The following is a 16,124-nucleotide window of genomic DNA, read 5'->3' as shown; positions in this document are numbered from 1 at the left end:
CGTTTATGATGCGGGCCGGCCCGTCCCGTTTATGATGCGGGCCGGCCCGTCCCGTTTATGATGCGGGCCGACCCGCTTTGCCACCCCTAATAAAACTCACCTAAATATAAACTTAACATATTGTGTTACACCACACTCTTCATAAGCTCTATCATCTGAGACTGACTGTTCTTTCTTATAAATTTCTTAACTCCACAACTTATGTAAGAACATATAAATTAGTCCATGGAAGGAGAATACCAGAATAATACCCGAGTCTCTGTTGAGCCTCATGTATCCAAGCAAAATAAGTCAAGTTCAGCGATTAAAGAAGTGAGAAAGCAAATATGTCTGGCAGGACCTTTAATTACGGTGAATCTTCTTAATTTTGTCATTAAACTTATCTCCATAATGTTTGTGGGTCATGTCAGCAAGTTGGCTCTTTACAGTGTTTCCATGACCACTTCTTTTTCTTCTGTCACTGGCATTAGTTTAGTGGTCAGTTTTCTTTGCATTCATCTCTTAACATTTTTTTACGGTTTCACCAATAGGATTTTTCTCCTCTTCTTTTGGTTTATAATTTGAATATGTTAAAGAATATCAAATAAATATAATCCGAACGTTACTATCCGATATTTTGTTTGGGGTTAGTTATGAAAATATTTCAACACCAAACCCGGTTACACCCCTCCATCGCATGGAACTGGAAGCGATTACTAATTCATTGCCAACTATTTCTATTGAATCGACTAACCTTTGGTTTCATATAATGACAGATGGGAATAGGAAGTGTCTTAGATACCTTTTGTGGTCAATCATATGGAGCAGAACAGCATCGCATGTTAGGCATACACACTCAGAGAACCATGCTTATTATTATCATCTTATATGCGTACCCATTCCATACCTTTTTGCCTCTAGTGTTCTTCAGTGTCAGACTAGATTTCTACAGACACAAAATATTGGAGTTCCAGTGATGCTCACCTCTGGAGTAGCTACTGCACTGCATGCTGCTTTGTGTTGGGCGTTATGTCTAAATATATGGTAACGTGCTTCTTCATTCACTATTTTTTGGTAATTATCTATGTTAAAATAATTGAAATCAAATTAATAAGAAATAAATTGCTAATAATAGTAATTTTTTATTTTTTTTTATCTTTTTTTTATTTCAATTGTCACAACTTTTTTATTTTTATTAGTATTCGAAAAACTTTTTTTTTATTATGCAATTTCAATCTAAATGTCGTGATTTCAATTCAATATTATATTTAAAATAGATTGTTATTAATATTTATAGACATTAAAACACATGAAACTCCCAAACTTTAAACTCCACACAAAAAATTTAATAAAATACTAAATAAAAATATTTCTACAAATATAATTGGGCCAAAAGAATAAAAATTTTTAAATTTTATAAAATTCAATAATTACAGAAAATTCTATATTTAACAATAATAAAAAAAAACATACAAGTGAAATTCAAATTTTAAAACACAATATTTATATATAATTTTGATTTAATTTGATAATATTTGAAATTTTATTAAATTTTAATGATTGTTTTTAATTATGTCAACGAGTGAATTTTGAAAATTTTTTATTTCAAACGTTTTCTTAACAAAATATTTTTATTTTAATGTTCTTCCTTCCTCTCGTTAATTTTTTTCATTTTTTTCCTCCAGATTGTAAATTTGGTTATTTATTTTCAATTATTAAATTGGTTATTTTCTATCATTGATAAAAAAAAAAATACAAGACCATTACTTCTTGATTTTTACTTCTTTTTTTTTTAATATGCTAGTGTTGCGTTTTTCAAAGCTCAGCAACTCTTTTTTGATATTTCCTTTTCCATTATATCCTCACGGTCAGTTATTTCACCAATTTCCTTTTCCGTGCTAAGAAAGCCTCCTTTAATAATTCTTATGGCAACAGCCTCAAATCATAGTGGATTATTCTAATGTCATATTTAGCCACTATTTTTTGGGAATTTATTTTTTTAATTATTAAAAAAATTGAGGTAGTAAAATGTGATTTATAATATTTCAATATTTTTTTTATATTTTTTATTAGTCCTACTTATAAAAATTAATGGTGAGAAATTATATTTTACTCTCTCAATTGTTAAAAAATTGAGAGGATTCATTCTTATTTTCTATGCCTCCATAAAATTAGGGATGACAAAACGGGTCAAATTCGTCGAACCGACCCGTTAAACCCACTAAAAAAGCGGGTCGGGCTAGGATTTATAATCCATCAAATTAAAAAAATCCGCCAAATTTGCACCGTCAAATTTGCGGATTTTGGCGGGGCGCGACGGACCGGTCTGCAAAATAAAAATGGTTCTATTTGACAAATATTATTTTAAATAATTTTATTAAAGTTAAAAATTAAAAGAAAGATAATAAAAAAATTATATTATAATTTGACTATTTTTTATTTGTATTTAATTTTTTATTAATTTTAATGAATTTTATTTTTCAAACAAAAAAATGAGTCAAGCGGGATTGACCCACCAATCCGCCATACATAAGCTAGCATTTTAAATTTACTTTAGTTGGCGGACCGACCCGCTTTGCCACCCCTAAGAAAACTCACCTAAATTTAAACTTAACCTATTGTGTTACACCACACTCTTCATAAGTTCTATCATCTAAAACTGATTGTTCTTCCTTATAAATTTTTTAACTCCACAACTTATGTAAGAACATATAAATTAGTCCATGGATGGAGAATACTAGAATAATACTCGAGTCTCTGTTGAGCCTCATGTATCCAAGCAAAATAAGTCAAGTTCAGCGATTAAAGAAGTGAGAAAGCAAATATGTCTGGCAGGACCTTAAATTATGGTGAATCTTCTTAATTTTGCCATTGAACTTATCTCCATAATGTTTGTGGGTCATGTCAGCAAGTTGGCTCTCTCCAGTGTTTCCATGGCCACTTCTTTTTCTTCTATCACTGGCATTGGTTTAGTAGTCAGTTCCTTTGCATTCATCTCTTAACATTTTTTTACGGTTTCACCAATAGAATTTTTTCCCTCTTCTTTTGGTTTATAATTTGAATATGTTAAAGAATATCAAATAAATATAATCCGAACTAAACCTTCTGATATTTTGTTCGGGATTAGTTATGAAAATATTTCAACACTAAACCCGGTTACACCCCTCCATGGCATGGAACTGGAAGCGATTACTAATTCATTGCCAACTGTTTCTATTGAATCGACTAACCTTTGGTTTCATATAATGACAGATGGGAATAGCAAGTGCCTTAGATACCTTTTGTGGCCAATCATATGGAGCAGAACAGTATTGCATGTTAGGCATACACACTCAGAAAGTCATGCTTGTTCTTATCATCTTATGCATACCCATCTCTATTATTTGGGCAAACACAAAATCTATTTTAATTTTATTTAGCCAAGATCACGAAATCTCCACAGAAGCAGGAAGATATGCTTAGTTAATCATTCCATACTTTTTTGCCTCAAGTATTCTTCAGTGTCAGACTAGATTTTTACAGATACAGAATATTGGAGTTCTAATGATGCTCAGCTCTGGAGTAGCTACTGCACTGCATGCTGCTTTGTGTTGGGCGTTATGTATAAATATATGGTAACGTGTTTCTTAATTCACTTTTTTTTTGTAATTAGTGTTAAAATAATTGAAATCAAACTAAATGAGATAAATTACTAATAATAGTAATGTTTTATTTTTTTTTTATCTTTTTTTTATTTCAGTTGTTACAACTCTTTCATTTTTATTAGTATTTGAAAAACTATTTTTTTTATTATGCAATTTCAATCTAAATATTGTGATTTCAATTCAATATTATATTTAACATAGATTGTTATTGATATTTATAGACACTAAAACACATAAAACTTCCGAACTTTAAACTCTGCACAAAAAATTCAATAAAATATTAAATAAAATATTTCTACAAATATAATTGGGCCAAAAGAATAAAAATTTTTAAATTTTATAAAATTCAATAATTACAGAAAATTTCATATTTAACAATAATAAAAAAACATACAAGTATTGCATGTTAGGCATACACACTCAGAAAGTCATGCTTGTTCTTATCATCTTATGCATACCCATCTCTATTATTTGGGCAAACACAAAATCTATTTTAATTTTATTTAGCCAAGATCACGAAATCTCCACAGAAGCAGGAAGATATGCTTAGTTAATCATTCCATACTTTTTTGCCTCAAGTATTCTTCAGTGTCAGACTAGATTTTTACAGATACAGAATATTGGAGTTCTAATGATGCTCAGCTCTGGAGTAGCTACTGCACTGCATGCTGCTTTGTGTTGGGCGTTATGTATAAATATATGGTAACGTGTTTCTTAATTCACTTTTTTTTTGTAATTAGTGTTAAAATAATTGAAATCAAACTAAATGAGATAAATTACTAATAATAGTAATGTTTTATTTTTTTTTTATCTTTTTTTTATTTCAGTTGTTACAACTCTTTCATTTTTATTAGTATTTGAAAAACTATTTTTTTTATTATGCAATTTCAATCTAAATATTGTGATTTCAATTCAATATTATATTTAACATAGATTGTTATTGATATTTATAGACACTAAAACACATAAAACTTCCGAACTTTAAACTCTGCACAAAAAATTCAATAAAATATTAAATAAAATATTTCTACAAATATAATTGGGCCAAAAGAATAAAAATTTTTAAATTTTATAAAATTCAATAATTACAGAAAATTCTATATTTAACAATAATAAAAAAAAACATACAAGTGAAATTCAAATTTTAAAACACAATATTTATATATAATTTTGATTTAATTTGATAATATCTGAAATTTTATTAAATTTTAATGATTGTTTTTAATTATGTCAACGAGTGAATTTTGAAAATTTTTTATTTCAAACGTTTTCTTAACAAAATATTTTTATGTTTATGTTCTCCCTTTCCCTGGTTAATTTTTTTCATTTGTTTCCTCCTGCATTGTAAATTTGGTTATTTATTTTCAATTATTAAATTGGATATTTTCTATCATTGGATAAAAAAAAAAAGAACACAAGACCATTACTTCTTGATTTTTACATTTTTTTTTATATGCTAGTGTTGCATTTTTTCAAAGCTCAGCAACTTTTTTTTGGTATTTACTTTTCCATTATATCCTCATAGTCAGTTATTTCACCAATTTCTTTCTCCGCGCTAAGAAAGTCTCCTTTAATAATTCTTATGGCATAACAGCCTCAAATCATAATTCTAACTGTGGATTATTGTAACACCCTACCACACAGAGCTTTATACCTAGGATATAAAATAGAGGTGGTGAGGCGCTACAAACTCTAAAAATAAAATACATATATATAATAATAGAAAGAATATAATAGACTAGGAGTCTTGAAAAATGTACGAAACAAAATTCGTAAAATAAAAAGCGCAACACTCAAAGAACGGAATTACCTGCGTGCTAAGAAACCTAAAAGTTCAAGATATAAAATAAGCGAAAGAGAGAAAAGAGGGCCAAGAATACAGCATAACTAGCTCCCGACTCAGCCTGCGAAGCCAAGACTGGCCGGAGAAATATTTACATATATATATATACACAAGTATCCTCAAATACCCAAAATGCAGAAATAAAATCCTAACTCTCCTGTAACCTCTAAGAGGAACAAAATAATCAAGTTTCTTGGAGAGCAACCTAAGTGCATCTACATGAGTCATATATATACAAACGTAAAGCCCAAAATAACCCAGGACTACTCCGCTTCAAGAATCCAGACGTCTAACGAGGAGCCTCTCGACCTGCATCTGAAAAAAATAACACAGTATGGGGTGAGAACCGGAGGTTCTCAGCATGGTAATGGTGCCACGCGTATAATAAATAATGTCCTGAAAATGCCATAGGCAATCCTAGAACTCCGTTATTCAGTTATCTAACTTAATTACTGATAAACCCCAATTTTGTGGTTTATCTTGAGCTTATTTTAGGAGATTTTATCACCTTTTTCCACATTTATTCAATGAAATAGCATGATTTTGTAATTCTCCCTTAAATTGTGCTTAAGTGTAAAAACATGTTTTTTAGGCCCTTAAATTGGTGATTTTAATTCACTTTAATTCCATTCGATGCCTTAATGTGTTTGTTGAGTGATTTCAAGTTCACAAGGCAAGTATTGGATGGAAGAAATGAAGAGAAAAGCATGCAAGTGGAGAATCCATGAAGAAATGAGTAAAATGAAAAATTGAGGGCCACGCGCACGCGTCATTCACGCGTACGCGTGCATTGGAGATTTTTCAAGCCACGCGCACGCGTCAAGCACGCGTACGCGTGAGTAGTGGTTTGCCATCGACGCGTACGCGCACGCGTGATGTTCGGCACGTGACCCACTTAAAGTGAAATCGCTGGAGCAATTTCTGAGCTGCCCAATCCCAAATCCAACTTGTTTCTGAGAGTATTTGATGCAGAATTGAAGATTGAGCAAAGGGGGAGCAATTGTTTGTAACATAGCATCATGTAGGTTAGTTTCTAGAGAGAGAAGCTCCCTCTTCTCTCTAGAATTAGGGTTCTTAGGCTTAATTCCATCTTAGATCTAGGTTTTGATTATTGTTATCATCTTGTTTTCTTTACAATTTCATGCTTCTACACTTTGATTCGCTTAGTTTTCATGTTAATTTCCCTTTTATGCCTCTTTTATGTTAATGAACTCATGTTGGATTTGGTTCTTTTCTTTAATACAATTTGATGTTTGATGTTTCTTTTATTGATGAATTGAGTTGTGATTTTACTTTCCTTGCTATTGATAGTTGTTAGATTTTATTATTCTTGTACATTTACCATGCTTTTCATTTATATCTACCAAGTGTTTGACAAAATGTTTGGTTGGACTTTAGAGTAGATTTTGAGCATTCTTGGCTTGAAAAGAGTAATTAGGTAATCTTGAGTCATTAATACCCAACTCATGTTGGTGATCTAGAGTTGTTAGCTAGTATTGTTTTCATTAACTCTAATCTCTTGCTAATTCAATTAGTGAGTTGATTAGGACATTTGGATTAAGATTAGCTAGTCTTGTTAGACTTTCTTTGAGTGTGAAGATGATATGTTACCTTCTTCCATCGTCGAGGATGACGTAATGAGATAAATTCTTGTTTGTTATTGTGATATGATTAACTAGTCTTGTTTGACATTCTCCCTATGTGAAGATGACATGATACCTTCTTCCATTTGTTGGATTTGACTAAATAAGATGAATTAATCATTGTATGACTAGGATAGAAAGCCTATATTCTCGATTCTTGCCATGAATGTCTCTCTCTTTATTACTTGCTTTCTTTAATTGCTTGCTTGATTTATTCTTCTTGTCATTTAAATTCTTGCCCTTTTACCAATCAAATCCCATTGTTCCTTCATAGCCAATAATTGACCACTTCATTGCAATTCCTTGTGAGACGACCCGGAGTCTAAATACTTCGGTTAATTTTCATTGGGGTTTGTACTTGTGACAAAACCAAATTTAATTTGATGTGAGAGTTGTTTGTTGGTTTGGAGCTATGCTCACAACGAAGTAATTCCTTTCTATAAGAAAAAATCTAGACCGACAACAATTCTTGTGTATCAAATTAATGGTGCCGTTGCCGGGGAGTTGCAATGGTGCTATGTTATTGACTATTGTATATATTGTGAATAGCTTAATTCTTGGTTTGTTTGTTAGTTTTTGCTAGTGTAGGATTTTGCTCTCTTTGTTTCTTGTTAGTATTTGTTTTTATTTTCTCTTGACACTATGAATTCTCATCCTTTTGGCTATGAGTGTGGTTCTAACTATGTTGTAGGAGATGGAAATTACAATGGTAACATGCATTAAGGAAGGAACAACCAAAGGTGGGAGGAGCCCCAAGAATTTGATCAACCTCCATAGCAACAACCTCCACCAATGTACTATGAGCAAGAACCACTCCAAGATGCATACCAATCCAATGTGTGTGATGATCCTCATTGTGGTTGTCAACCACAATCATCATATGCATATGAACCCCCTCCTCAATATAACCCTCCACCATACTCACAAGCCTCATACCACCATTCACCTCCATATGACCCCAACCCATATCCACCATACCAACCACCATATCAACCATATCTAGAGCCACCACCATTCCAATACCAATACTCCCATGGACCACAAAGTCCACACACACCACCTCAAGAATTTCACCAATAAGAACCACCTTCCAATTACAATAACCTTCTATCACACAATGAACCCTCTCTTCCACCACCACCTCCCGATAAAGCCCTCACGCAAGAACTAAGAGATCTTGAATCTCGTATCTTAAGGAAACAAGAGGAGACGGAAAAGGAGTTTAAGGAGACGACAAAGGAGTTTAAGGAGATGGAAGCCAAGATGGCTATTATGGTAGAAGCCGTTAGTCGCATAACCTCCCACCTAAGCTCATACATTCCAAGTGCTCTCATTGTTGAATGTGGAGAAGCACCCAAGGAGCTTAGTGAGGGAGTGAATTTGGAGCTCCAAGGTGAGGAGGAGGAGTTAAAGTAAGAAGCGCAACAAGAGGAGGAGGTAGAGATTATTGAACAAGAGGAAGTAGTGGTTGAGTACTTAGGATATGTTGAGTACATAGAGGAATCCCAAGTGGAGGAACCTTCTCCCATGAAATGCGAAATGGGTGTTGAGGAGGAGAGTGCACAACCTCCAAAGCACAATGTGATTGGGGAATTAAGAGAAGTGGTAAAAGCAACAAGCCTTCCTATCTATGATGATTCCGCATCAACATATGACCCTTTTGAGTTTGAAGAATCCTTCCCCAATATGCTTGGAATTGATGATGAGGTAGACTTCACTAAGCCTCCTATCTATGATGAGAGTAATGGGGAAGAGATAGAAGAATTTGGTGAAGAAGAATGTGAACTTGAGGAAGCTTGGCAAGAGGTAGAGCTTGAAGAACTTTGCCAAGTGGTGGAAGCATCTAGAAGAGGATGGACGGGAGTGGAGCGTGCTTTGTCAAGACCATTGGGAACTCCTCCACCTAGGTTGTCATCTAATCCTTCATTTGAGTGGGTAAAACTTTTAATTCTTAGCGTTATTATCCCACTTGAATATGGCTTGCTTGAGACGGATGGCCAACTTAGGGCGCTTTGTGGAATTAAGCATAAGAGGAGGATGTTTAGTGGTTGGCATTGTAAGTCTAGGCTCATTATGGTTGGGAGCTCAAAATTGAAGATCATAGATTGGTGTAGTGCTCAATTGAATGGGTCTAGGAGGGTAGTTTGGTGCCTTCATAAGAATTCAACTTTTCTACCACCCAAACGGAATCAAGGTGATCAAATTGAAGACAGGTGTGAAAACAAAGTATGGGATCCTGGCTTACAAAAGGAGGATCAACTTTGGGAGCCTATGGTTTGTGAAGAACTCCATCAAAGCTTGGAGTTATTAACTTTGAATGATGAAACACAATGGAAGTCCAAGCATTGGTAGATGTTCAAGGATGGATTCAAGCACAAGCCACCTTGATGAAGAGCTCCCCATAAGTCCAACTTAAGGACAATAAACAAAAGTGCTAGGTGGGAGACACCCCCACCATGGTAAAATCTTTCCTTTTTCTCTTTTGTAAATATTGGTAATTTGGGTTTAATTTCATGTTTTTTTTAGTTAGTTAGGTTTATTTGGGAGTCTAGTAGGTTAAATAAGGTTTTGTGATGTTTTGGTAGCTGTATTAAGGTTTGGAATGCTTGGTTTGGTACAAAATCATAGAAAAATTTTGAAAAGCAGAACACCATCCACGCGCACGCGTGCTCCACACGTACGCGTGAATCAAGCAATTTCGACCATCCATGCGCATGCGTCATGCATGCGTACGCGTGGATTGCATGTTTTCACCTCCAATCCATTTTTCCGAGAGTCACGCGAACAGCGCACGCGTTTTGTGCGAAACGCGCAAGGCTGGTCACGTGTACGCGCACCTCACACGTACGCGTTCCTCTCGAAATAACCCATCGACGTGCACGCGTACGTGTCGCTTCCATTTTACCAATCCACACGCACGCATCACTGACGTGCATGCGTGGGATGCCCTGCATCCAACTATCTTGTTTTCTTCTCTTCTTTCCATTTCTTTCCTTCTTCTTTTCTTTCCACCCCTCAAACATCATTCAACATTACCAAACACCATATAACACCATTTTTTTTAGTTATTTAGTTAGTTTAATTTTTGTTTTTCATTATAAGTGTTGGATTACTAATCTTGTTTACTATTTACTGCTACTTATTACTAATAGGATGTTAGTTTAACATCATTGTTGTTAATTGTCATTGTTGGATTTCTTTGTTGAAGTTGTATTTGGTTACTTGGTTTGAAACTTTTCATGCTTTATGATTTTGAATACCAAGTACTTGTTACATTACCTTCATGCATCTTAACCCTTTGAATCGTATGTTTTGGCCACCATGCATTCATCATCTATTGTTAGGCAATTGTACATTATCAATGCATTTTTTTTAGGTGATGATATTTATGATTTATCCTTATTCACATCACTTATTCCATGCATTGAGGTTGTAGAGTTGTGAATTTGGATCGAAAGCTTACCTAGCGACATATTTTTGAGCTTTCTAAGCTTTGTGGACCATGCTTGCCACGTGATTGATCTTCACTTATATATTCTTTTCCCTAAGTTTCATAGCATCCATGTGTCCCACTTCTATATCACTTAGGTGTTGCAAAAGTTTCAATATGTGCCATTGATTGATGTCTAAGTTTCATATTCCATCTTGTTCATTAAAGTTACCTTGCACATCACTCTATGTCCATCCATTACCCAATTCACAATTTCCTGATTAATTGCTTGAATGCTTTCATGCTTCTTCACTACTTGATTGCATCTTAACTTACAAGTCTTTTAAAGTATTTCAAGCACACTAGAATGAGTGTAGTGTATACCTCATTTGTATAATTGTGACATGGTTTTTAAATACTAGGGTGTGAGTTCTAAACCGCATGCAAGTTAGAACCCACACACCTATTTTTTATTAATGTCACACTAATTCACTCACTCCATTCTAGTGGTTCTTACCTCATTCCAACAATTCACGCTTCCTTGCTTTTATATTTTCTCATCTTACGGTGTTTATTTTGTTTTTCATGATTGATGCACCATAAGCAAAAATGGAAGTGGGAGGAAGAACACGCAGCACCAGTTGACCTACTAGCTGAAGGTGGCAACTAGGAAGGTCGCCGTACCCCTTGCTCATCTTTGAGTGCACCGAGGACGGTGCAAACTTTTAAGTGTGGGGAGGTCATCCGACCACTCGGTATTTTTGGGTAACAAATTTCTAATCCCAATGCTTTTGCATTCCATTTTAGGATTTTTAGTTGCATTTTCTTGCATTGCATATGTATATATTAAGCTTAGTCAAAATCATGATATTTTTCAAGGATTTTTATCTATAGGGCACCCCAATGATTGAAAATTTTTTTTTAGAACTTGCTTGAATTATATATTTTATGGATCATATTTTTGGGCTAAGAACACAAGCATATGATATTTGAGCCTAATTGTGTGGTTACATCATATAGCCACTTATTTTCATTCTTGTGTGCATTATTCTCATCCTATGATTGTGATCTTTGATTTGTTTGATTCTTTATGTCCATTATTTTGTGTATATATGCATTTATATGATTGAGGCCATTGTTTCAAATAGCTCACTTACCCAAATAGCCTACCTTTTATCTCCCATTGTTAACCAATTTTGAGCCTATGCTTAACCCATTTGTTCTTAATTGTAGCACATTACAAGCCTAAGTGAAAAACAATAAATGTCCCTTGTTTGGATCTTTGATTAGTTTAGGCTAGTGAGAGTGTTCATTATTTGATTTTGGGAGAGTTGGAAATATTGGGTGGAGATAAAAGTATATTTTGTATTTGTGTTAAAAATCTTGGGAATTGGGTATATACTCATGTATTAATCATGTATAAACCATATACATTGATGTTCTTGTATATATATTTTAATTTGAAAAAAAATATAGAAATAGAAAAAGAAAGAAAAAGAAAAGCAATAAAAAGGGGACAAAATGCCCAAAAGTGAAGTTCAATAATAATCAATGCATATGTGTGGTGATCAAAAGAGAATGCATGAGTGTGTAAAAAAAAAGTGAAGAATGAGTAATTAGGTTTGTTTAAAATAGTATAGGTTGTCATAGGTTAGGTGGGAGTTTATGTTAATCAAAGATTCAAATTTCAAGTCCACTTGACCATATGCATCCTTACCTTGATCCTAGCCCCATTACAACCTATGGGAAAGTCCTCATGATATTTGTATGCATGCATGAAGTGATTGTTGATTGTTAGATGAAAAACAAATCTTGGAAAGCATGATTGGGGGAGAATTGAGTGAATCAACCCCATACACTTGAGTGCCTAGAGCGGATACACATCCGGTGAGGGTTTGATCGCTCAAATACATGTTTCCACCTATGATAATCTATTCTTGCAAGTTTGTAAAATCTTTCAATAATTCAATTCAATTGTGGGTTTGATTTGATTGCTATTGCTTTAGCCCTTGTACTTGTACATGTATTCTTGGAAATCGATTTGTTTTGACCAAGTAGATGCATTCATGTAGATAGATTGCATATAAATAGGTTGCATGTAGTTAGTTCGCATCGAATAAATGTGGTACCTGTTGCTTCTTTCTTAATTTTAGCATGAGGACATGCTTAGTTTAAGTGTGGGGAGGTTTGATAAACCCCAATGTTGTGGTTTATCTTGTGCTTATTTTAGGAGATTTTATCACCTTTTCCCACATTTATTCAATAAAATAGCATGGCTTTGTAATTCTCCCTTAAATTGTGCTTAAGTGTAAAAACATGCTTTTTAGGCCCTTAAATTGGTGATTTTAATTCACTTTAATTCCATTTGATGCCTTGATGTGTTTCTTGAGTGATTTTAGGTTCACAAGGCAAGTATTGGATGGAAGAAATGAAGAGAAAAGCATGAAAGTGGAGAATCCATGAAGAAATGAGCAAAATGGAGAATTGAGGGCCACGCGCACGCGTCATTCATGCGTACGCATGCATTGGAGATTTTTCAAGCCACGCGCACGCGTCAAGCACGTGTACGCGTGAGTCGTGGTTTTGCCATCGATGCGCACACGTCAAGCACGCGCACGCGTGATGTTCGGAACGTGACCCACTTAAAGTGAAATCGCTGGGGCGATTTCTAAGCTGTCCAGTCTCAAATCCAACTTGTTTCTGAGGGTATTTGATGCAGAATTGAAGATTGAGCAAAGGGGGGGGGGGGCAATTGTTTGTAACATAGCATCATGTAGGTTAGTTTCTAGAGAGAGAAGCTCCCTCTTCTCTCTAGAATTAGGGTTCTTAGGCTTAATTCCATCTTAAATCTAGGTTTTGATTATTGTTCTCATCTTGTTTTCTTTACAATTTTATGCTTCTACACTTTGATTCTCTTAGTTTTCATGTTAATTTCCCTTTTATGCCTCTTTTATGTTAATGAACTCATGTTGGATTTGGATCTTTTCTTTAATACAATTTGATGTTTGATGTTTCTTTTATTGATGAATTGAGTTGTGATTTTACTTTCCTTGCTATTGATAGTTGTTAGATTTTATTATTCTTGTACATTTACCATGCTTTCCATTTATACCCACCAAGTGTTTGACAAAATGCTTGGTTGGGCTTTAGAGTAGATTTTGAGCATTCTTGGCTTGGAAAGAGTAATTAGGTAATCTTGAGTCATTAATACCCAACTCATGTTGGTGATCTAGAGTTGTTAGCTAGTATTGTTTCCATTAATTCTAATCTCTTGCTAATTCAATTAGTGAGTTAATTAGGACATTTGGATTAAGATTAGCTAGTCTTGTTAGACTTTCTTCGAGTGTGAAGACGATATGTTACCTTCTTCCATCGCCGAGGATGACGTAACGAGATAAATTCTTGTTTGTTATTATGATATGATTAACTAGTCTTGTTTGACATTCTCCCTATGTGAAGATGACATGATACCTTTTTCCATTTGTTGGAGTTGACTAAATAAGATGAATTAATCATTTTATGACTAGGATAGAAAGCCTATATTTTCAATTCTTGCCATTAATGTCTCTCTCTTTATTACTTGCTTCCTTTAATTGCTTGCTTGATTTATTCTTCTTGTCATTTAAATTCTTGCCCATTTAATTTCTTGCCCTTTTACCAATCAAACCCCTTTGTTCCTTCATAGCCAATAATTGACCACTTCATTACAATTCTTTGTGAGACGACCCGGAGTCTAAATACTTCGGTTAATTTTCATTAGGGTTTGTACTTGTGACAAAACCAAATTTAATTTGATGTGAGAGTTGTTTGTTGGTTTGGAGCTATGCTTACAACGAAGTAATTCCTTTCTATAAGAGAAAATCTAGACCGACAACAATTCTTGTGTATTAATTACTAAACAGAAACCATAAATAGGGGTAGGTATTCTAAATCTGCCTAACTTAATACCTAACTTACTCAATTTCAACCTAACCTAACACCAAACCTTTTCACCTTTTCCTCCATCCCTCTATCATCCACAATGCAACAGAGACAAGCAACCAAACAAATTCACGCACAAGTAATGAGCAAATAGTGCAAGTAGCAAGTATAACAGGTAGCATATGGTATATATCAATTAGGCATACCCAGAAAATGCATAACAATCAAGACAAACAAATGCATATGATGCATGCCTGTCCTATGGCTGATGGGGCCCATCTGTCGGTTATCCAGCCAACTCGACAAATCTGAAAACCTTAGACTGTCCCCCGTCGCGCATCCCTAAGAGTCTATGCATAGAGTTCACATTCATTCATCATATAATCACTCAATGGGGGCTATCCATACCCGGGAATTTATACGTGCCCGGTCACCCTTACGACGTAGGGTTAACAGAGTATCGAGATTTAACCTGAAACACGTGGGGGCGAGCCACGGTTTTTACCCAGAAAAACTCGTATCTCAGATATCATTCATAAGCCATTCTATATTTATAATCAATATATCATCTTTTATCAAGCATTGGCATTAAACTTCTTTAGTATTCTTATCTTCTTCATATAAGCCATCATTTACCTCTTACTTCAACCTCAAGCTATCTTATTTTCCTAACTTCTTTTATCCACTGGACCTAAAGCCATACTTTAAGCCTTAAGGGAAGAAAATGGAGGTTTAGAAGTGGAAAATCAGTTTAAAAACAGTCAAAATCGGTTTTTACAACAGGCAGCAACCACGCGTACGAGTAGGCCACGCGCACGCGTGGAGCGTATAGCAAGTCATGCGTACGCATGCTTCTCACGCATGCGTCGTCAAAATGCCACACAACGCGTACGCGTGGATGGGCATTTTCCAAAAATTTGGCAGAATGCCTAGAGAGCTTGCTGCAACCAGTTTTTAGTTCCTGCTTCACAGTTTTAAGTATCAATTTTCCATTGTCCATAACTTTCTCCACAAAATGTCGTTTTACACAAAAATGATATCGTTTAAAAGCTTACAAAACCATCTTTCATTTGCAACAAATCACAACTCAATCCAAAATTTGAGGAGTAAATTATGGACTTCCAAAGTTCATCAAAATTTGGTTTTTAACCAATTCTCAACCAAACCTCATTTTCATCAACTCATGTTCCTTACCATTACAACTTGCATTTTAATACCATATCAACCCATTTCATTAACAACCATTATCAATATTACTTTTAACTAATTCCACAAACCTTGATCATCAATAAATATCAACACTTTATTACACATATCAACATCTTCATCAATCCCTCACTAATGATCTCAAGCACACATGTTCAACAATAACAACTCTTGCTCATAACTCCCAATACTAGCTCAATCACAATAATACATACTCTTTACTTCAACAACTCACAAACACATCAATATATATCACTTATATAAACAACCTTTCATTATTATATATCAACACTTCACATTTGTTATCCTTCCAACACATAAATCAACCCTTTATTACTCATTCAATTCTAATACAAGTTCAACCATAAATTTATCCAACAACTTCACAAGGCTAATTATTGAATGCACATAATCAATTCAACTTATCCTATGGTTCTTCTAGCCTAAGTTTTCACAAT

Source organism: Arachis ipaensis, chromosome B04 (genome assembly GCF_000816755.2).
Source record: "Arachis ipaensis cultivar K30076 chromosome B04, Araip1.1, whole genome shotgun sequence".
NCBI lineage: Eukaryota > Viridiplantae > Streptophyta > Magnoliopsida > Fabales > Fabaceae > Arachis > Arachis ipaensis.
Note: the sequence above shows the minus strand (reverse complement) of the source record.